The sequence below is a fragment of the Alnus glutinosa genome, chromosome 8 (assembly GCF_958979055.1).
Source record: "Alnus glutinosa chromosome 8, dhAlnGlut1.1, whole genome shotgun sequence".
In the NCBI taxonomy this organism is placed as follows: Eukaryota; Viridiplantae; Streptophyta; class Magnoliopsida; order Fagales; family Betulaceae; genus Alnus; species Alnus glutinosa.
The window spans coordinates 26882341-26897044 of record NC_084893.1 but is presented as its reverse complement, the minus strand read 5'-3'; the positions used below and the strand labels follow the sequence as shown (position 1 = coordinate 26897044).

The 14704-nt window shown below is 38.4% G+C and overlaps 1 pseudogene; it reads left to right on the top strand.

The window, feature by feature from the left end:
* The first annotated feature begins 3705 nt into the window (after positions 1 to 3705).
* On the top strand, positions 3706 to 13776 carry LOC133876320 (fatty acid desaturase 4, chloroplastic-like; annotated as a pseudogene).
* The last annotated feature ends 928 nt before the right edge of the window (positions 13777 to 14704 follow it).

Sequence of the window (14704 nt, the reverse complement as noted above, 5' to 3'; positions counted from 1 at the left end):
ATTTAAGACCTAATAATTAGGGGTGAGCAAAAACCCGCATCCCCTGCCCCAATCTGCATCCCCGCCCCTAAAAATGCGGGTTTTTGTGTTTTTTTAACGGGTACGGGTTGGATTTTAACCAACCCGTGCAGGGCGGGGCGCGGGTTTTAGTGTTTTTTTTTTCTCGGATCCCCGCCCCGCATAAAAAAATAAAATGCCTAACCCTAAATCCCTAAACACTTCTCCTGCGCCACACCCCTCCTCCCCCCCTCATTTTTCTTTTCTTTTCTTGGTCTTCCAGAGACTTCATGATTTCCTGCATCTGCCTCGTTCTTCTTTAGTTCTTTCTTTCTTCTTCAGTTCTTCCCATTTCTTCTTTGGGAAGAGATGACCATGGAGCCCCGTTCTTCTTCAATTTTTTTCATTCTTCTTTAGTTCTTCCCATCTCTTCTTCAAAGAAGAGATGACCATGGAGAGCTTGATAGGCCTAGCCGAGTTGCCAGTCCTGTGGAGACGTCATGAAGCTCCAGATCAGGGTTGACGAGGAGACCGGGAATGACGGGAATTTCGTCGACGCTCTCTTCAAGACCAGTATTGAATGATTCCCCTCTGACCTCTCATCCTTTTTTGTGATTTGTTTAAATCTGGCTTTTGTGATTTGTTTGAATCTGATTTTTTTGTTTGGTTCCTGAGAAAATCTAGCTTTGGTTTGATTTCTCATGTATCTAGGAATTAAACCCGCATATACCCTCACAACCCGCACCCCCCCGCACCGCATCACCTCGCACCACACGGGTTCTCCCCTTTTTGTGCGGTTCGCAGGTGCGATTTTCCAAACCCGTAGGGGTGCGGGGCGGTGCCAAAAAATGGGCATCCCCGCCCCCCTCCACCCCATGCTCAGCCCTACTAATAATGATATAAAAGAAAATATGAACATTTATAAGATTAAATATTCATCAACATTAGAAGTACATTTATAATTCTAATTCCATTAGAAAAGTTTAATGGACCTTAAGCTTTGGAATGATGGAAATATGATCAAACAAACTCTGTTTTAGTTGATTCAAAAACTAGAAAATTATATTCGAAGTCTTCTATCTACCTTCCAAATTTCATAATTTTTGGACTCCGTTTAGAGCGCAAAACATACTACCTCTAATTTGGACGAAAATTCACATTCAGCGTTATTAATTAATGAGCCTTTGATTTTATTAAAATCATCATTACCCATTGATGATTTTTGGTCCAAGCATGAACCCAATCCGTCCCTTAAATATTATGAAGGTTAAAACAACTAAACAAGAATCTTAGTGACTAAATATTTATGCAATTAGAAAGCTAACTAATGCCTAATTCTATTTCTAAGGAGGATGCACCTCCTTAGATTCATGCACCATCTCTTCTTCATCCTCCTTTCTCTGTTAAATTTCTCTCCCGGCAGAAACTCTCTTGTTACTCTCCCAAACCTCCCTCTTCTTTCTTCTCTTTGTTTATCTCTTAACAGGAAGAAGGAAGCAAACAACAGCCATCTTCTCTCTTTTCTCTCTGTTTTCTCTCAGAAAGAACTCAATCCTCTCCCATATCCTTGTACCTTTCGGTTGGGACCTCTGAGAAAAGAACTCCCTAGCCAGAGCCCAAACATAGAAAAGAGTTACTCTTCCTTTTTCACTCTCCGTGTGTTTCAGTAGATAGCAGAAAAACAAAGGAGGAAAACTCCTCACAAACCTTTCATCACTCTCTCGGACATACCTGAGCAGAACCCAAAATCTCTGCCTCTCTTTCATCTCTTCTCTTCCTCTCTTGCTCTCCCTAGTTGCAAAAAAGAAAAATAAAAGAGGAATAGCAACAACAGCTCTCACGTGTCTCTCTCTTTCTCTGTTTTCCTTCTCTTCCCTGTGTGTTCGGTGGATAAAAGAAATTGGGTAAATTACACTTTGCCCCTCTGATGTATTCACCCATTGGCAATCTGACGCCCAATGTACAATTTTTGGTAGATGACCCCCCTGATGTTGTACACGTGTTCTACCGTGGACCTTCCGTCCACATGCCCGTCATTTTTTAACTAACTTTTCATCCCCAAAATTGCCTTTGACACCATCTAGCCCACTCAACCCGCATATCACTGTCTCGTGCCCCCCCAAAACTTCACTTTCAAACTTTGTTCCCTACTCGACTTCACTCTCCACTCAAAAGGAAGAAGGCGACATCGATTTCCCGATTTTGGTCCCCACTCGACACCGAGATTCTCTCAACCAAACCGAAAAAGCAGGTGAGTGTCTTTTTCATTCCTTTTTTGTGCTTTCTATATATTTTAGGGTTTGTCGGCATTTGGGTTTTGAAGAGTGAGTACACAGTAACTGTCAAGTTTTTAGGGGTTTCGGTTATATGGGATTTGAGGTTAGGGTTTATTTATTTTGTTTGCTTAGTTTAATTGTGGTTGGCGATTTGTTTAATAATTTCTAGGGTTTTAGGGTTGTTGGGAATTTGGGATAAAAATATTACAACTGTCGGGAATTTGGGGGTTTCGGTTGACACTGATTTGAGTTGAGGGTTTGTTTATTTTATTTGCTTAGTTTAATTGTGGTTGGTGATTTGTTTGCTAAGTTTACTAATTTCTAGGGTTTTAGGGTTGTTGAGGATTTGGTATAAAAGCATTACAACTGTCGGGAATTTGGAGGTTTCAGTTGACGCTGATTTGAGTTGAGGGTTTGTTTATTTTGTTTGCTTAGTTTAATTGTGGTTGATAATTTGTTTACTAAATTTACTAATTTATAGGGTTTTGGGGTTGTCGGGGATTTGGGATAAAAGCATTACAACTGTCAGGAATTTGGGGGTTTTGTTTGACACTGATTTGAGTTGAGGGTTTGTTTATTTTGTTTGCTTAGTTTAATTGTGGTTGGTGATTTGTTTACTAAGTTTACTAATTTCTAGGGTTTTGGGGTTGTTGGAAATTTGGGATAAAAGCATAACAATTGTCGAGAATTTGATTTGGGGGTTTCGGTTGACACTGATTTGAGTTGAGAGTTTGTTTATTTTGTTTACTTAGTTTAATTATGGTTAGTGATTGGTTGAATATTAGGGTTTAGGGTTTGTGTAATGATAGAAGTAAACAAAATAAGCAAACAATATTACATGCAAATTGCAATTCTTCTCACTATAATTCTTCTCAATAAGCAAACAAAATGTAAGTGAAGGACCAAAAAGCTATGTTCTTCTCAACTACCTTAATTTTTACAAACAACTTATGTTCTTCAATTAAAGACAAACTTCCCAGAACAGAACAACTGCCACTTAATTTTTGCTTGATTGGTTAGACTCACTTTATTCCATGCTATCATGTCGAGACATTGCTAGGTATCCCTATATTTGGTTGTTATTTGCAATGGGACCACATGCATCATGGTGGAATATTTAATCATGTTATTTAGGCCCATGTGCATGGTTCAACTTTCTAGTTGGTTGCATAATATAGTCGTCCCATGTTCTCTCTTGGTGCATAACATATTAATTCCTTGGGTGTATATTGAGGGTAGTGGGTCCATAGCTTATTTTTCCCTGAATGAATTATGTTGTAAATGTAATGTAAAATTAAAATTGTATACTAGTGGTCCCTTAGTCTAATTGATAATGTAATATTTTTGCATGTCTAGGATGAAATTGGTGTTTGAAATAAATTATGGGGGTAGGTTCGACAGAGTATATGGAGTCATCTATTCGGGGGGTGAAATGGTTGTTCATCCTGATAGTGTTGATCGGGATAGTTTTACTTTTTCTATACTTGAGTCTATTGTGAAACAATATGGGTACAGTCCGGGTGACTTAATTTACTTTAGAGACCCTAATAAAGATTTAGTTGTGGGTTTGTATCTAGTGTCCTCGGATTATGATATGGATTATATGTCATCGGTACATGTGGAGAACCATGCTATTGAACTGTATGTTGTTTCTTTCCAAGATGATGGGAATGGGGATGGAGATGGGGAAGGTGGGGAAGATGATGAAGATGAAGATGTTGGAGGTAGGGTTGCTCTTAATGATCCATGGTGGGATGATAAAATTAGCGATGATGAAGATGTTTTTGAAGATAAATATGATGTGAATAGGGTTGGCCCTCAACTTATGAGTGTGTAGAAGGTGATGGGGAGAATGGGGATGGGGATGGGAATGGGAATGAGGATGGGGATGGGGATAGGAATTGGGATGAGGATGGGAATGAGGACGAGGATGGGGATGGGAATGAGAACCCAAAATCTCTGCCTCTCTTTCATCTCTTCTCTTCCTCTCTTGCTCTCCCTAGTTGCAGAAAAGAAAAATAAAAGAGGAATAGCTCTCTCGTGTCTCTCTCTTTCTCTGTTTTCCTTCTCTTCTCTGTGTGTTCGATGGGTAAAAGAAAAGAAAAAATAAATATCTTTCTCTCAACTCTCCCATTCTCAGGTCCCAGCACAAAAGAAGTCTCTAGTGAAAGGAAATAAAAAGAAAAGATAAAAAGGAAATAGATCTATCTCTCTCTCTACTGATTTAGACTTTGAGTGGGTATTTTTATATCCCACTTTGAGGTATTTTTATTAAACTCTTGATTTTATGTATTTTATATTATTTATTATTTAAAGTTTTAAAAGTGATCTAATGTTTTAAGTTTTGTTTTAACAGGATGATCCAAGTGGCATATTTAAATAATAAATCACGTTGTTGCGATGCTCGAGTAAAAATAAAGTATTTTATAAAGAGCCGTTATTCTGCCCAATTTTATAAAATGATTAAATTGGAATTGTTTTATAATTATGCCGTTACGCTACCTAAAGTTTTAGAAAACATTCTAATGCCATAATTCTTCCAAATTTTATAAAAAATCGGGAAAAGGATTTTATTATAATTATTTATGCCGTTGTCCTGTCCTTATATTTTAAAAATATAAAACTCATTATTTATATTAATAGAGATATTATGCTTATTTGATTTGAATATATATAAGTTTTTAATGTTAAAGCTAATATAATGGCCCTTTTAATTAAAATGTATTTTTTTGACATTAATTTATAAACGTCGTAGTAATGCTCACATAAAATATGTGGACATGTGAATCGGTCTATTTTATGTGCCGTTATTATGTCTAAACCATATTAGGAAATTAAGTTAAGTTGGTTTAGAAGTCAGAAATGTAAAAGTCTTAAAATATGTTTCTTAGGAATCTTGTACTAATAAACTATCTCTTGTACTAAATTATATTGCAGATGATGAAATGAGAACTACACCAAAGTACTGTAAGTATTTATATACTTACCGAGAGTAATGCCAGGGGGTTTTCATAATATCATGTTTACGAATTTATTTAATTGTTTGCAAATGTGAAATTTGCATATTTTACTATTTTAATTAAACTGATTAATAGTAAAGTGGGACCGTAGGCTTCCAGTGGGACCTTAGGCTCCCGTGACAGATTAAGAGTCAAAGCGACTGAGACCTTAGGCTTTCAGTCAGTTGGGACCTTAAGCTTCCGGCAACAGATAAATAAGTTTTAAGTGAAGGGACCTTAAGCTCCCAAGAACCGTAGGCTCCCACAACACGTTAATCTGGACCATATGATCCTTAACGAGAGGAGTGCAAAAGAAAATAATTAAGACATTGCATATAAAACTGTCATCACAACATTGTTTTGTGTGTGTGTGTGTGTGTCTATATATATATATTCAATCTATGACTATGACTCACGATCATAGACCATGAATTGCATATATATATATATATAGACATAAAGTTATATTATACATTGTGTACGTATTTTCCTTTCATAAATAAATTTATATGCATCATATTATTGGAAATAGCGAACTCACTTGATCACAGTATGGGATTATGAAAGAATTGGCAATCACATACTTATCGGTGAAAGTTTTAAAGACTAAAAATGGACTAAGCTAGCATCCAGATAGCTAGTTATATTGTAATTAGATATGTTTATAGATGTTATTATTTGTATAACGCTTAAATTGATGTTAGTTGTTAATAGGCTTTTTATGTATGTTTATGTGCCGCTTGTGGCACTTGATTTGATACGATTAAAGTATTTAGTATATTTATAATTAAGAGGTATTTCAATCAGCTTTGATATGTTATGATTCCCAAGTCTTTAAGAAAAAATAATATTCTGCTGCTAGATCTCAACTCTGATGATGTTGGAATGTCACGTAAAAATTCAAAATTTTTAATTACGCCTTTTTGTAAAAGGCGGGGCGTTACTCAGGAGAACCAGTGAAGTAAGAAGACCATGCTACCTGAATGGTTGAATTGCAATCTGGATGTTTAGTCCATAATTCCTCAAATTTAAATGGTCTAGGTAGATGGGTTGCAGGTGTTATTGTATCTAGCAGCATGGGGTTATGATTCGAGCTTATTGCTGAAAAGATGCAAAATGGAAAAGGAAGGGAAAAGATGGACCCATTCGGGGTGGCAAAACCTCTGTCCAGACATTGCCTAATCAAATGTCTACTATCCCTAAGATTAGACCATGTAAAAGGTTCCCAGAAAAACCTAAATCTACCATGCCAAAGGAATTCACAAATGTTCTAAAAAAGTCATTGGAGGAGCAGGCATAAGGTAAAACACCCATTTTATCTGCTTGATTTAAAATCATGTTGAAATCTCCAATAAACAACCAAGGGCCAGAATAGTTCATGCCAATATTCATCATATTTTCCCAAAATTGTGAGTTATTAGACACATATGGATAATCATAAATACTGGAAAGCATCCAAGGACAGGGGTAGAGCTACACCTTGGCTTGTGGGCCCTTGCCCCCCCCCCCCCCCCCCCCCCCCAAGCCAAAAGTTTTCCAAAAAAAAAAACAAAAAATCTAAAAAATAAATAAATAAATAAATTTTACACCTCTATATTTTTTTTATTTTTCTAGTTTTGACCCCCAAAGTCTAAAAGCTGTCTTTGTCCAAGGATGATAGGGGGATAAGAATAACACCAAGCAGTTATTGTATTAACATTAGTTTGAAAACACTCTATTTCCACACCAGTGTGTCATGCTAACAAAAGACCTCCTTTAATACCAACAAGATGAGCATGAGCCATTAAAAAAAAAAAAAAAAAAAACCATTCCATTCAAAATTACACAAGCAACATGCGGTAGCATTTTAGTTTTAGATAGAAACAAAATATCATAAGAGTGTTTTCTAACCTTGGCCCTTAAGTAGCGAATTGTAGAGGCATGGGCTAATCCTCTACAATTTCAGGCTAATATTTTCATTGCTAGAGAGGTAGACCAAGCTAGTCCACCCCTTTTCTTCGGTCTCAGCCTCTGAACAGGATTCGGCCTCAAAAACATAAACAGCAGGATTGAAGAGCTTTTGCCCCCTTGAAGCTCGATCGAGTGAACCTGCAAATTGTCATTGGTGAGGAGGTTGCAGCAGCCATGTCAATGGAAGTCTCTTGACTTGAGGAGCTGTAAAATATGCACCGGTTGGTCCACATTCTCCTGCTAGATAGGAGATTGAGAGGTTGTGCTCAGTGTCTTGCCGGGTGGTTGATCAAGTGCTGTCATTGTAGCTATTGAAAGCTTATCAGTTAGTGGCCCGAGTGCCTTCAAAGAGGCTGTTGAATCCTTCATTGAAGCTAATGAAAGAGCTGCCATTTCCGAATAGGAGAAAAAGCCTGTGAAGAACTGCTGGCCTTTGTGTTTCTTGAGTATAGCCAATGGCACATCATCGATGTCTTCCCACCTTCTTGTAGGTAGTGGAGGAGAGGGGCACAGGTCAGGGGAGAGTGGATCGAGGAGGTGTAGGAGGTGATGGGGAAGTTACAAAGGGAAGATGGGGTGAAGAAGGGGTGTTAGATAATTTGAAGTATGGATGGAACCGAGAGAGTTTGCGTGTTTGCCTGGTTGATTTTCTGGGTGAATAAGTGTATGGATTGGGATGAACTGGGGAGGAAGGCTGAGTGAGTTGAGAGGGGTTGTCCAGTGGAAGGATGATGCATGGGTGTTATGATGGGATATTCTATGTATTAAGCCTAAGCATGATGGGATATTCTATGGTCCATGTATTGCAAAGTGTTATTTTGTCTTATACAAAGTTAGGTTAAGATTGATGCATGCTTATTAGGCTTGGCAATTTGGGTTTACAGGTCGGGTTCGTGTCAACCCGACCGACCTGATTACACAATCGGGCCCGACATGAACCCGACCCGATTATTGATCGGGTTGATTTCTTAAACCCGAACACGACTCGTATATCAACCGAGTTACCCGAACACGACCCGGGTAACCCGTTGTGAAGAAGAAGAACTGAAGAAGGCAAAAGCCAAGAAGCTTCGTCCGAGACTCCCGAATCGTGACAATCGTCCGAAGAAGAAAAAGGATGAAGGATCGTCTTCGACTCTTCGTCTTCGTCTTTGTCTGAACCCCAATTCGTACCCACCGCAGAATGGCAGAACCCCAAATCCCCAATTCGCACTGCAGTCACACTGTCACAAGAGAAAACCAAACAGGCAAACAACACAATCTGGCGAGAGAAGCAACCCAATCCGGCAATCCCTGTGGTTTCCAAACCCAGATCGCACGGGAAACCGTGTTCACAGCCAACAAGCAGTCAAGCACCAAATCTAGGGCTCCCAAGTCACTGAACCTCAGACGACGTGAACGGTGAACGAGCCGTTGGGGGAGATGCCGTTTTGGAAGGTTGCGTGGTGGAGCTCGACTTCAACTTCAAGACCTGAACTTCGACGGTCGTGGCTGCATGAAGTTTCTGGTTATATTTCCAGACCGTCGAAGACTCTGGTTATACACACATAAATATAACCACAAAAGACCCGGCTAGGTTCCACCGTTTCCTGAAGTTTCTGTTTTTTTTTTTTTTTTTTTCATCTAACCATGTTATAATCGGGTTGACCTGATTATGACCCGAACCCAAACCCTATATTTTCGTATCTTGTTCGTGTTGGATTCGCGGGTCGTGTCAAAAATTGACAACCCTAATGCTTATATAATAAGGTAAGTTTATGAATGATTTGTTAATTAGTTCCAAAAGTCTTTTTAGATTAAGCTTCCCTGTTATATAATACGGTAAGTTTATGAATGATTTGTTAATTAGTTCCAAAAGTCTTTTTAGATTAAGCTTCCCCACACAAGAGGGGGAATTGGGGATTTGAACTAGTGACCTCCACTTCATGAGGCGTGGTCCACAGCTAATTGAGTTACCCCTTGGGTCTCAAACTTTTTCTACATACAAAAACTATATATCTCAATAGAATCTCACATAGAATATTAGACAGCTAAGCTTTTAAATGTGACACTCAACCCCCTTTAACTACAATTCTATTATAAGTTACATTGTGCATTAACATTTGGTGTTAAAATAGACGAAAAATGTTGCATATGCATCATTAGTGAATTTTGTTTTTTACTACAACTAGAAAAAGCCTCTAAAAATTATTAAAATAAAGAATAAAAACTAGAAAAAATAAAAACACAGAAGATCATGGGATTTTTTGTTTTATTTTTAGATATATTCAATGTTTTTGTCTTTCTTGAACTTAAAAGTTCAAGAAAACATCATTTTGATTTATAAAGATAGATCGTTTTCAGGAATAATTATATGAAAACAATTTTTAAGAATACATTTTATATTGTTTACTTCTTCTTTTTTGAATTTAATAACCAAAAAAAAAAAAAAAAACTTTAAAACGATAACCAAACAGGCCCAATTTGTGGAACACTTAGATCATCATTTTAATTTTTATTATTATTATTATTAATAGCAATGCTCTAAATGGTTAAATAGTGGTAAAAATTAAGTCCAAGAAGTTTAGAAGAGCATTGCCACATACACTACAAATCTTACATCATTCTTTTTACAAACCAATGTGGTGCTTACATGGCCTTTGTCATATCATCAACTTAACAACTAAAATTTTTAAATTGTTGATGTAGCAGTTGCCACATAAAATGACACATCAATTTGTAGAAGAATTACAATGAAATTAATAGAACCCTTTATATGTATTTTGATTATGTGCAATAGAATTATCTTATTGCAATGTAATTTACTAAATTCGAGTGTATGATTTTACTACACACGTACATGGAAAGATGTACCACCATGTTTTAGACTTGTCGAAGACCTAATTACATGTTTTAGACTGATGTGATAGTGTTTATCAATTTTGAATTGTTCTTTTTTAATAAGATCTGATTCAAGAGTTGACGGCACTGTTAAATCAGTTCAGTGGGATGAAGGATGGGATTAGAGTGTAGTATGTTGCACTACTCTATCAAAAGCGAATCGTGTCAAAATCTTTTTGATCATCCGATTTACATTCCCAATATTTCTACAATGAGTAATATTGCTACATACTACATCCCATCTCACCTCATCCCATTGAGCTAATGTGGCAATACCCATCGACCCTTGAATTAATCATTATTTTTTTTAAAAAAAAAAAAAAATCATAAAATGAGAGTGTAGTATTTAACATTACTTTTCTATTATAAGTACATACCAATACAAAGCCATGAGTATTTTTTGTTATATTTGTTAATGTATTTGGATAAACATTTTGTTATTTTTGATTTAGAAGAATATTTTGAGATCAATGAAAAAATCAAACTTAATATTAAAACCAGAGGACGAGCTTCTATGAAACTGTTAGAATATTTTATATTTACCATGTTATGTCTTTCCTATTAGGGTTTATTCATTACTTTATGTAGTTTAGGGTCTCTTGCTCACTACTCATTATCTCTCTATAAATAAAGACCTATGTAATAGTGTTAAATATACTACTTTAATACAATGTAGTCCTTTATATGCTTCCACTCTTTCTCTTTCGCTCTTTCTATTTTTCATATATTTCCCCAATATATTTAACATGATATCGGAACCACTTTCTTGTGGCCTTCAATAAATGTCCTTGAAATTTACATGCGTTCTTCACGTGCTCTAAGACAATCTCATAATTCCAGTCGCCCACACGTCGCCTCACGCCTTTAAAATTGTTGTCAGTCTCTTCAACGCCTTCATCGTAGCCACATCTGGAAAAATAATCCCGGAATCAGGTCTCTAAGGTACAGATCTTACGATCAAGGGAAGATCAGTCATCGACGACAACCGCACATGCCTCCACGTGCAACCCAAGCATACTGCCCGTGCTGCCACACGCCTCCATACTCGACCAATTGCCTTCGTGACAGTACCAATCGATAGATCAGGATCCGCACAGTCCAGAACTGCTGAGACTAGCCTCATCGAAGAATGTACGCGCCGCCCATGTTCAGCCGATCGTCTACGTGACCGCGCCAATCAGCAGATTCGACAATGACGATTCCAGATCAACCTCGATCTTCCCCATCTGAGGCCCCACACGCAGCCACGCGCGACCAAAATTTTTTGGTCCTTCCTCCACGCACTCACGCGCCTCCACGCTCAGACAGTTCATCGGATCGGGTTCAACCTGTTATCCATCCAAATCAACTCGGATTGCCATGAAAACCGGCCCACCACTGTCAACCCAAACCAGCGAGTTAGACCCGATTCAGCCAACCAGGCCAATCGAGCCAAATTCCATCCTAGTCCAAAATCGGTTTCAAACCGGGTCACTGGGGTTTGAGGATTCAACTCGAACCAGCGGGTGTTAAGCTGGTTCAGTCCACTGGATTTTCAGCCTTTTCAGCCCGGTTCCAGCCTTATTCAATCCAATTCACCCGGTTTCAAGCCACCTAAGACCCAATTTAGTGGGTTTCAGGTTTTCAACTCCATTCCAGAGCTTCCAAGGCTGGTTCACCACTGTTTTAGACCAGTTTCATAGTTTTTTAGACAAGTTTAGGCCTTTTCTCAGCCAAATCATGCCTTTCCAGTCTAGTTCAGAGCTCCAAAGACCTGGTTCAGTAGGTTTTAGCTCCATTCCAGAGCTTTCCAACCGATTCAGGTCCAGTTCAGCTTCTTTCAAACCGGTTATGTGCTCTTCTCAACCGATTCAGGCCTTTTCAGTCCGGGTCAGGCCTCCTTAATCCGGTTTAGCACTGGTTCAGTATGGTTCTTCACAATCCAGTCCCTCAGCAACCCGGTTCACCACCGGTTCAGTGGTTTCAAGGCCGGTTCTATCCGGTTTAGGCCTCTTTCAATCTGGTTCCATCTAGTCCAAGCCTCTTTCAGTTCGGTTCAGTCGACCAAGCCAGCCCGACACATTATCGAACCAATCCAGCAAGCTAAGCCGAATAGGCTAGCCCATCAACCCACAGTTTGTTAGGTTAGACTCAGTTCCTTGGCCCATATATTCAAGCCGGCCAAAATATTTCAAACATAACCCAATCCTTCAGCCCAGCTAAGCTGAATAGGCCAGCCGAGAAAGCCCATACATGGGCCAAACCTTGTCAACATGGTTCCCGTTTTCCCTTTCTTTTTCCCGTTTAAGGGGGATGTTAGAATATTTTATATTTACCGTATTATGTCTTTCCTATTAGGGTTTATTCCATGCCTTATGTAGTTTAGGGTTTTTTGCTCACTACTCATTGTCTCTCTATAAATAGAAACATGTGTAATAGCGTTAGATATACTACTTTAATACAATGTAGTCATTTATATGCTTCCGCCCTTTTTCTCTTTCATATTTTTCTCAAATATATTTTACACATTATAATGTTTGATAAATAAGTTTTATCTTAGTGGGTACTAAGTTTACCAACTCCAAAATTGATCTTGAATAAATGAAAAATTCAATAAAATTTTACTATGTTTGTTTGTATTTTTGTTATCCGTTCTCAAGATAAATACATCAACAATCCATTTAAAACACAAAACATTCTTATAAATACAAAAACAGTTTCACTTATGTGTCACATCAACACTTTTTTTTAAAAAAAAAAAATTTGCTGAAAGTTGTAGATTCTTTTTAAGACCCGAATATACCTCAGCTGCTGTTAATGGAAAAAACCATAAGCTACAACTTGCTCATTAGCTACCATCCAATCACAATTTACTTTTGGTTTTGAAGTATCCCAACCTCATAAACAAAAACAAATCCAATCCAACGGCTCTAAACAATGCCAAATAAGCAAATAAATCATAACCCTTCATGTTAAATGGACCACAAGGCAACATTGGCATTTTGCTGCCAAACTCGTGTACTTGAGTGTCTTCTTTTCAAAGTCGTCCAAGAAAACGTAAACAAATCCACCACCATGCACTTAAGAGACTTCCATAGTCCCCATTTTAGCAGGCTTGGTTGGCTACATGTTAGCCAACCTTGGGTCCGGAGTCTACCACTGGGGTATTGACAACTATGGCAATGCCTCAACTCCACTCTTTGGCGCCCAAATAAAGACTTTCCAAAGTCACCATAAGTGGCCATGGACGATCACCCAGGCGCCAATTTGCAAACAACTTGCACGCCCTGGCTCATGTCGTGACCTTCATAGTGTTCCCAATCAACCTTGCTTTCAATGACCTAGTTTTTCATGGCTTCGTTGCTGCATGCTCCAGTTGCATTATGTTCAGCTAGCAATTTCATGCTTGGGCTCATACAACAAAGAGCCAACTTCCGCCTCATGTGGTGGCTCCGCAAGATGCAAGACTTCTCGTGTCGCGTTCACAACATGCTGCTCATCATCGTCCACCTTATGACAATAACTACTACATAGTGAGTGGCGTGTGGAATGAGTTTTTGGATAAGCAAAAGGCTTTTGAGGCATTGGAGATGGTGTTGTTCTTTAAGCTAGGAGTGCGACCCCGATCTTGGAGTGATCCTAGCTGTGACTGGACCGAACAGACTCAGACCCCTTCTCAAATTACAGCCCACTGAGTCACTGACTTTTCTTTTCTCTTCTTCTTCTTTTACATGGTTTAATTTTCTTACTAGAATTTATGATGCATGGTATGTGAATTCATTTTAGTGCAAATTTGCAATGCAAGATACGTGTTTAATTTGTGAATATATACATTTGCAAATTAAACACGTTATCTTGCATTGCAAATTTCTCCTTCCACCCATCCAGTTTTTTCTTCGCACGACAACAAATTCCAACAAAATTATGAGTTTTAGATCTTCCCACCAAGGCTGGTAGTCCTAGATACTTCTCAAAACAAGAAGTAACTGAAATACCTGCTGAGGTGCGGATAAAAGATCGGAGTTCAGCTCGAGTGTTTTTTCTAAAGAAGATTGAAGTCTTAGCAACAATCAATTGTTGACCTGAGTCTCGCTCATAGGTTTGCAACACTTGAAAAAGATTCCCCCACTTCATAAAGTTTGCCCTACAAAAAATGAGAGAGTCATCTGCAAAAAATAAGTGGCTAAGCCTATAGCCCCCTGCTACAATAGGAACTCCCGAGATGCGTTGATCAGATTCCGCCTTAGAAAGTAAAGAACTCAACCCCTCCGCTACAATCAAAAAGAGATATGGTGACAACGGATCTCCTTATCTCAGCTTGCGGGAGGGGATGATCTTCCCATATGAATGACCATTGACCAACACAAAATAAGACACACTCTTCACACAAGTCATGATTAGAGTGATCCACTTCTCCGTAAACCCCATAGTTCTCATCATCGCCTCAAGAAAGGGTCATTCCACCCGATCGTAAGCTTTCTTCATATCAAGCATCACAGCCATATACCCTTTTTTACCCTTCATACGAGTATTCATAGAGTGCAGAGCTTCATATGCTATCAACACATTGTTCGTAATCATTCAACTCGGCACAAAGGCGCTTTAGTGTTGTGAAATAATGGA